The sequence below is a fragment of the Lactuca sativa genome, chromosome 4 (assembly GCF_002870075.4).
Source record: "Lactuca sativa cultivar Salinas chromosome 4, Lsat_Salinas_v11, whole genome shotgun sequence".
NCBI lineage: Eukaryota > Viridiplantae > Streptophyta > Magnoliopsida > Asterales > Asteraceae > Lactuca > Lactuca sativa.
In genome coordinates, this window is record NC_056626.2 from 403,519,584 (window position 1) to 403,529,309 (window position 9,726).

At 33.5% G+C, this 9,726-nt stretch overlaps 1 pseudogene; it reads left to right on the top strand.

The window, feature by feature from the left end:
- The first annotated feature begins 1,248 nt into the window (after nucleotides 1-1,248).
- Nucleotides 1,249-3,058, top strand: LOC111920483 (calmodulin-binding receptor-like cytoplasmic kinase 1; annotated as a pseudogene).
- Nucleotides 3,059-9,726: the final 6,668 nt, after the last annotated feature.

Below are 9,726 nucleotides of genomic sequence, written 5' to 3' on the forward strand. Positions count from 1 at the left end.
TAAAGAAATCACCCACTTGGTCCACTTGTGTTGCCACTTGATTTGTTTATTATTTCCCAATGTGATAAGTACACCTTCCAATGCAAACATCAACTCACCATCACTTCACTCTTCCTTCATATATAATGCACGAATTGGGATCCAATTCAAAACCATTTCCAGTAAACAACTTCACTTCCTTTCTCTCTCAAAATATCAAGCCTTATTTCCTCTCAAAATCCATCCATCAAGTATCCACTGGAGCATTTTCCTTCAAGATTTTTCTAAAGGATCATAGTAAGTCCCTTATAATCTAGTGTTATTACTAATACATTTCATGATTAGTTCATCAAATTAACACATAATTATGTGTTCAAACTATTAAGATACGATTAGCTTCCCGTATTCTAAACTCGAAGATCACCGTTTTTATCTTGTTGTCTAACTGCGACTACACATAAGGTGAGTTCATACCCCTACATTTTCACGTCTTTTTCTAAATTTTAGGGGGAGGGGGGATAAAAGTGCAACACAAGAAAACTTGTTTTAATATACAAATCGTTACTTATATCACTACAAGAAAAAGACCCTTTTACGACGCGCAAAACACGATGCTCTTTGATTTATGTTACGCTTAGAGAGTGACATTAAAAAAGTGTCATCTCTTAAAAAATTTTAAGGATTTAGGTCGCGCATTACTGAGTGCCCTTAAATTAGCGTCTCATGTAAAAATATTAAAAATACGGAGGGCACCTATAATAAAAAGGGCGTCCTCTACAAATGCCGCTTTATAATTTTAATAAACGCGCGTTTCTGGGACTCCTTGATAGGTAAGGGGGGAAACTAAATCCCCCAAAATTTTGAACACCCGCTTCCTCTTCCTCTCTACAACTTCATTCTCTCTGCAAACCCCTTCCTCTCCGATCGACTTTCACTTCCTTCTATGTGCAAACCCTAATCAAACATAACACATTTGAAATAGTAATATCTTCTTTCACAAAATAGAAGATTGATCGAAGAATGATTTTCTTTTGATGAATCGGACATCACCAACAACAATAGCTTCCATCACAATTTGTGTTTGCTTTCAGACTCCACCGTTACAACATTGCACCACATCAGCCCTGAGCCACCACCACACTGCCTTCACAACAGCCCAGAACCACCACTACACCACCATAGGTCTTTCAACAAACCCTAAAAAGTTGCAATCAGTTGTCGCTCTACAGATTTAAGAGTTTTGGTTAACGTCTCTTATTTTAAATTACGATGCCGAACGCTTCCAAATGTCATCACCCTCAGGGACAGCAGGTCAGTTGTTTTTGTTAAATCTGGGTTTATTTTGGGGTTATCTACTTGATTGGAGTTGAAAATCGTTCTCAATTGAAGCTGATCTCGATTATTATGTTGTCAAAAAGAAAAGTTCGATTTCATGCTTGTGTTGGTGAAATTGGTTATTGATTGTTTCATAGATTTATTATAGATTACTATAGGAGAAACAACTTGATATAAATGACGATCTCCGACTATAAACAATCATAAAATTTGTGTTTTTGACAATTCCTTTCTGACCTAGCTTCTGAACTTCCTAAATATTGGTGTTTCTTTCTGAGTTATCCTTTGAAGATATTTCTAAGGCAACTGGAAATTTCTCTGCCTCAAATATAATCGGACAAGGAGGATTTGGTATCGTGTATAAAGCAACCTTGAAAAATGGATCCATGCTGTAAAGCATGCAAAAAAGGTTGGATTTTCTATTAAATAGAAAACTAACACTGCCTCCATAACAGAAATAAGATACATTTAGACCTTTTTGTTGGTAGCATAAATGCCAAATACCCTTGTAAACAAAGATTTATATCAATTTGTGACTAAATTGATCAATGCATTTACTTATGCTTCTTGTAAATCTAGTCTCAATATTAAGATGTTTCTGCTGCTTATTTCTTATGGCAGGACAATTTTGAAAGAGGGACACCAGTGGAGTTCAGAAATGAAATACAAAAATTATCAAAGATTGAACATCTAAATCTTGTCAGATTCTATGGATATATAGAGCATGGAGAAGATCGTATGATTTTGGTAGAATACGTCGCCAATGGTATACTTCGTGAACATTTAGATGGTAAAGCCATTACTTTCTTCAAAAGGGAAATTTCGTATTTTCACTTTGTGCATGAAGTTTATATGCATAGAATTGATCCTTTTCAGGTAAATGTGGAAGTGGGCTTGAAAGTGGAGAGCGTCTGAATATCATGATCGATGTAGCCTATGCAATTACATATTTGCATACGTATACAGGTATCCTTCAGTTAACATTCTTGAAAGATTGAAATATCAAGAAGTCTTTAACAACCGGTTTTTCTTTTTCAGATCTACCAATAATCCATAGAGATATAAAATCATCTAATATACTGATTACGGATAAACTACGTGCAAAAGTGGCTGATTTTGGATTTGCACGAATAAGTGTTGAAGATCCAGGAGCCACTCATATATCAACTCAAGTGAAAGGAACTACAGGGTATTTGGATCCTGAATATCTGAGTACTTATCAGCTTACTGATAGGAGTGATGTTTACTCTTTTGGGGTTTTGCTTGTGGAGATGGTGACTGGAAGACTACCGATTGAGATAAATAAAGCTCCCAATGAGAAATTGACAACAAAATGGGTTAGTGTTTCTGATATTACAAATATATGTGTTCATTGATTAAAAAAGCTTAAAAGGAAAAATGTGTTTGGTTGCAATGCAATGTAGGCGTTGCAGAGACTAAAAGGAGGGAGGTGGTGTTGGCGATGGATCCAAAGCTAAGGAGGAATCCGACAGCTCTGATGGTGGTGGAGAAGGTGCTGAAACTGGCCAGACAGTGTCTGGCCACCACCAGACAGTTAAGACCCTCCATGAAGAGATGTGCAGAGATCTTGTGGAGAATCAGAAAGGATTATCATGAGTATAGTGAGGTCATGGAGGCTACAAATCATTATGTACAGGTGCCACCTCAAATGGCTGCCAGGAAGAATCGCATTGAATTCTTTAGGATTGAAGAAAGCACCAACCAAAGATTTCAATCTGCATGATTGCTGATATTGAAATTGTATAAAAAGAAAGAAGGTTTTTTGTATGTAGAGAGGATATATATATTTGATTAAGTTTTCAGAAAGAAACAGTTCTTTTAAATATTTTTTAGTTTTTTTTTGTCATTTTGTGGCTTGATAAATTTGATTAAGTGGCTAACCTATTTTTCATTAGGTTCATGTATTGGTGCTGGTGATTTTCAGTTGGGCAAGATTGAAGTTCTCAGGGATCATAGAGCTGATGATATCAGATTCAATATTTTTGGCATTCCCACTTATTGTGCTAACCAGCGTGAGGTTGATACTCATGTATCAGATCATTAATGCAATCATAAGTGGGAGAGATGTTCTTGTGATCATGGTTGCTGATGGAGGCAAAAGTCTATGCTATCAACTTCCATCTGGTTTACATCATGGAATTGCTCTTGTTGTTAGTCCTTTACTTTCTCTTATTTAGGATCAGGTGCTTATTTTTGTTTTTGTTAATATTCTATATCCTTTACTATTGATTACCTGATTATAAACTCTAATTAAGATTTTTTTTGCTTTAGGTCATGGGGTTAACTGCATTAGGGATCCTAGCATCTATGCTTACCTCACCAACTAGTGAAGTTTATATACAAAGCTCTTGAAAAGGGAGAAGGGGATCTTAAATTATTGTATATTACACCAGAAAAAGTCTCCAAAAGCAAAAATTTGTGTCAAAACTTGAAAAATGCCACCATGCTGGATGTCTTTCCTTGATCTCAATTGATGTACACTCACTCTTTTTTTCTTAGTTTTTATAAAGAAATATAATTTTGAAAATTTAAATTTCATATCTTTTTGAATTTTCAGGAAGCACATTGTTGTAATCATTGGGGACATGACTTTCTTCCAGATATATATATATATATATATATATATATATATATATATATATATATATATATATGTATATATATATATATATATATATATATATATATATATATATATATATATATATGAATAATGGTAAATGAATATTCGATTAGTTTGTATACTTTTAACTTTTAATATCTGCCAGCTGATTTACTTGATATTGTTATATGAAATGTTACAGGTCATCAAAACTTTACTCCCGTATCCTATGGAGAAGGAGCCTTTACTTGTTGAAAATATACCAATCTACAAACATGCTACCAATCTCCTCTACTATGGCTGAAACTTGTGCCTTAATTTTCAGAAAATCTACAAACAGTATATAATAAGTTAGTTTCAACAAGTAACTGTTACATGCTATTTTGTTCTATTCTTATTTATAATAAATCACTCTTGTATTTTTCTGTCTAGTACTTTATCTAATCTGTTAGCTTTACTTGCTTTCTTTTTTTAGAGTTTATACAGGGTCATTCATGACTTCTCTTGATTTGCAGGTTTGTTAAGTTCATTTTGTTTTCTGATGCAAAAAAAGTGGCTAATATCTTTGTGTTAGTTGTGTTGTGGTGTAGTTGATATTGATTATTGATTAGTTGATATTGTACAACTGACATGATTATTGATTAGTTGATATTGATTTGAATATGGTTGATTCCACTCTCATACATACCATGTGTATTATTAATTAGTTGATATTGATGTTGTACAACTGACATGATTATTGTGTAGGATTTCCGTGTTGTTCTTGATAAAGAGTTGGGATTGATATTGAAGCTAAGATACATGATGAAGGGTTTTAGAGCTTCTTCAGACACCTTAATGACAAGTTACTGAAACAAGAAGGTGCCCCTTTATAGCAATGTAGTATTAGGTTATATTGTTAGGGAAAACCTCTTAATAACAACGTAAAGTTAATTTATATATTGTAAGAAATAGAATTGTATGACATTAAATTTTATGCAATGTATTGTATTTTTTGTATATGGTATTTTATTTTTATTATGAGACATTAAATGAAAATTTAATTTAAAAACTAATAAATACATAAATATTTTTTTTAAACATTTAAATTTACGATACGCAAAAATGTGTGTCATCTTCATTTATGACATGGCCTTTCTTGACAGGGGCTTTCTTGATACACATTGCGTGTCCTTAACACGCGTGTCGTCTTTCTTTATGACAGTGCTTTCCTTGATACGCATTGCGCGTCGTAAACGCGCGTCGTAATTGCGCGTCGTAAATGAGCGTCATAAATGCGCGTCGTCTATAGACGACGTGCAAAAGCGCGTCATCTCTCTTTATGACAGGGCCTTCCTTGACGTGCATTTGTGCGTCGTCTGAGCCTTTTACGACGCGCAATGAGCGTCGTAAAAGGCTGTTTTTCTAGTAGTGTATTTCTTACATTCTATACATCTTTTACGTGAAAATATTTATATGCGAAACAACGTTATTTCCAAATTTATAAATGTTCACTTGCTAAGTTGTCAAAATACAAAGGTGTTCATTTCTTCGAAACATACATTTTAAACTACAATAGGTATAGTTTGAGGAACATTACGCTATTTTACCCTTTCGGGACAAAGGAACGACTATATAAAAATATGATTATTTTTATATTATACAAAAACTATGAAAGGGTAATGAATAAATTTACAACAAAAAGGAGTTTTCATTTCATTCGACGTAAACATGTTAATGAATGAATTTGTGAGATATTTGGCTTCACGGTACTTTTAAAGTACTACATTAAAGTCCTGTAATTGTAACCAAAATCTCTTGTAGGGAGAGCATGATACTTGTGTATAGATCTACGCGAGACTGACAATCCCGCACCTAAACTTTTAGCTATACTTAGACCGGAAGGTTTGGGATGACAAAAGTCATAACATTCCGATGCCTGAAGAACGTCGTTATGGGCCGACTGGGTCATAACATGGTTATAATAACTCACATGGAGTATTAACAACACATTTTGGTTTGCGGGGTTAACAAACACTTGAATAGTTTTATATACATATAAAAACTACATACAATATTTTAAGTATGGGAAATACTCATTCATTTCAGTCTTGGAACATTTAAGACTACAGTCCATGGTATAGAAAATACTGGATTTTTAGGAAACACACTCTATCAATTTTACAAGGAAAAGCGACATTTTTCTCAAACAAAACTCTTATGAACTCACCAACTTAACTATTGACACTCTTTTCAAAATTAATTGTTTTCTTAGGAATCAGTGAACATGTAACCCGCCACTTTTGAGGATAGGACGCTAAGGCGTTAGTTCAAAACTCATTTTGTCATCATATTGTAATTTATTGCGAAACATGTAACACTATCAACAACGTAACCATTTAAATTATATCTATGATGTTTGTGTTTGCTTTCTTTATTATTACACATTTTTTATGATACTATACATGAAGTTATCCGCCCCCAGACGTTTCCGCCATTCTGGTTTAGGGGTGTGACAATAAGAACGCAAGAATGGATCAAATATGCTTAATGATTCAAAGTCACGCCTCAGAAGAACTCGATGAAGAATTGATATTGTAGAGGCGTGTAGGGTTACAAATCTATTTCCAATATTACAAAAGTAGGGTGCATGCATGCACCTTAAATACTATAAACCTAATTAATAAAGACGGGTGGACAAGCCCAAGCCCATTTACAAAAATGGACTATTTAATAAAACATAATGATGCAACACTAATTCCCAACAAAGGGGAAGGACATAACTTGCCAAAGACTGAAACTTTATGACTATAAAGGCTTAGAGGAGTCCAGATCTAAAGTTACAACTTCAGATCATACCCAATACCCGAAATAACCCACAACCAGCTAGAAAATGGCCCTAAACCTTTACATGAAGAGATCTAGCTAAAGATAAGCCAATGTAACGATTTGTAACCTTCAAGATGAAGCCAAGATGAAGTAGAGTCAGATCCACAAGCTTTTCTTTGCTCCAAGCTCCTTAGACTTCAAGCCTTTTACACAAAATCCACCTTCCAAGCTTCTTAACACACCAAAAATAGAGAGTAGGCGAGATTAGGGTTTTTTGAGCTCAAGCGGGACGATAAGGGAGACTAAGGGAGGCAAATGACCCTTTAAATAGGGTGCAAAACCCTGGAAATTAGGGTTTTATTTTCTAGCTCCTACGCATCGAGTTAGGGTCCTCCAACTCGTCGAGTAGACCTCATAAAATCACGCGGCCTGATCCGTTTCTACACGACGAGTTGGGGCAGCCAACTCGTCGAGTAGGTCCAAGAATGTGACTAATAAGCTTTAAATTTTTATACCTGGGAGTCGGGGTGTTACAATAGAATTGTAGAGCTCATCGTTACCTTTCTGTGGATATAAATATCATTGAACACAGAGTTAAAATGAAGAAGTTATGACTGTTTGAAGTTAAGCTGGAAAAAGGAGTCTGATACACTGGGTGTACACTAGTTAGTATGTTGGGGGGGGGGGGGGGGGGGGGACTAGGATGAAGGAAGTCGTGTTTTTAGGGTGTTACGTTGGGCATAACTTTAGGTACGCTGGGCATACCACTGTAGTGCAAAAGCCATATTTTTGTGGTTTTGAGCCCTATTTAAATACTCTAACCCCTCGGGGTCCTTCATAATATCAGCCTCCACCCTCTTTAGCCTCCAACTCGAAACCCTAGTCCCCCATATCAAATATTGAGCCTTTGTATGTGTTTTGAGTTCATTTTGGATGAAAGAGTAGTTCAAGCTTGTTGATTGTTGAAGCTCAAGCTTGTGGATCCAAAACCTACATTGCTTTTCTCATCCCCAGAAGGTATAAAGCTTGAATTTTGATGATACATTTGTTAGATCTAGCTGGTTTTGTGTTTTATGAGCTCTTTGGTCACTTTAGTGCATAAAACTTAGATCTTGAAAGTTTGTGACATTGTTATGGATAAAGTTGGAAATTTTATCCATCTAAACATCATATTGATTTAGATCTGAAGGTTGAAGAATTAGACTTAATGGATTAAGTTGACCTCCTTTGATTTGTTTTTTTTACTTTGACCAAGAATTTGATACGTGGCAAAATGATGATTCTTTTATTAGAAGCGTAGAAAATAAGTAAATTAAGACATTTTTGGATCCCATAGGCTATTAACAATTCGTATATCAAACCTTAACAAAAATGGCCAAGTTTAGCTAGAATATTGATAACAAAATCATTGAAACAAAAAATATGTGGATAACTGGAATCTACATAATAAGCCTCACACACAAATTACCAAAAGTAAATCATACGATTAAAAACCCATATTTTAACATGATTAACAAAGCGACAAAATGAAAAATACTGTAACGACAAGATTACAAACGAGAAATGTAAATTTTTTAAGCCAAAGAGATGGTGTTCTTATTGAAATCGTTTCCAGAAATTCCTCATAACTTTTTATATACGAACATATGTGATATAAACCTCTGATTATAATTGAATTATCGGCAGTTTTGGGTGCTTATAGGCTACAATGTTGTGACATTTTTTCTATTCAACAAGATATGGTCGTGCTGGAATCAACATGATAAGCGTCACATACAAATTATAAAAGTAAATCATACGATTAAAAACCCAAATTTCAACATGATAAACAAAGCAACAAAATGAAAAATATTGTAATCACAAAATTACAAACGTGAAATGTAAATGTTTGATGACAAAGAGATGATGTTCTTATTGAAATCCTTTCCAGAAATTCGTCATAACTTTTTATATATAAACATATGTGATATAAACCTCCAATTACAACCGAATTATTGGCAGTTTTGGGTGCTTATAGGCTACAATGCTGTGTCATTTTTCCTATTCTATAAGATATGGTCGTGCTGCAAAAACAACACATTATTAATATGCGTACTTAATTTAATTACGTGACAAATATCAAATAATTTCTAATAGTAGCATTTTTGGATTCAGTATCGGAAAGTTAGCCAAAATTGAAGTATGGAATACGGTGTGGATCTAGTGCACGTGAGTAGATGGATGGGGGAAAAAAGAAGTCAAAGGGGAGCTATTCGGGAAGTTTGACGGACTGTCTCCTTCGTCTCACCTGCCCAATATATTCCTTCCACAACATGAAGATATTCAATTATGATTGTTAATCTATATCATAATAAATAATTCCAATGTAATATTTTTACATTGAAAGACCACTTTATATTGTAAATTGTCTAAGAGAAATACAAATACTTGTTTCTAATTAAATTCTCTAAGAGAAATAGAAATACTTGTTTCTAATTTTTTATTTAGGTTAAGTGTTGCGTCCATAATACGAAATTTCATGGTCATTAATTTCTTTACAATATAATATGAGTTTTTTAAGATGTTAAATATTAAAAATCTAACCTTATAAATATTTATTTTAAGTGCATTGTAATATATTGATTTTATTTAATATTATTGTTAAATATATTTAATTTTATAAACATTACATGTACTTAAAAAATAACAAATTAGATTGTCGATATTTGTAAGATATTTCACAACTACGAGAGTAAATTAGCTAATTTGAAAAAAAAAAAAAATCATATGATCGGATAAAATTTGAGTTAAAAGCATTATTTTTAATAAAGTCAAATGAAACATAATGTGACAAAAAAAACTATATATGAGAACTCGGAGATGCCTTTAATTTGATTAAATATGCTAAATAAAATTTCAGTTTGTGTTTAAAAACATATTTTCCCCTAAATTAATAATCTAATTTATAAAAAGGCTTACATTTAAACAACTATCTATTGGCC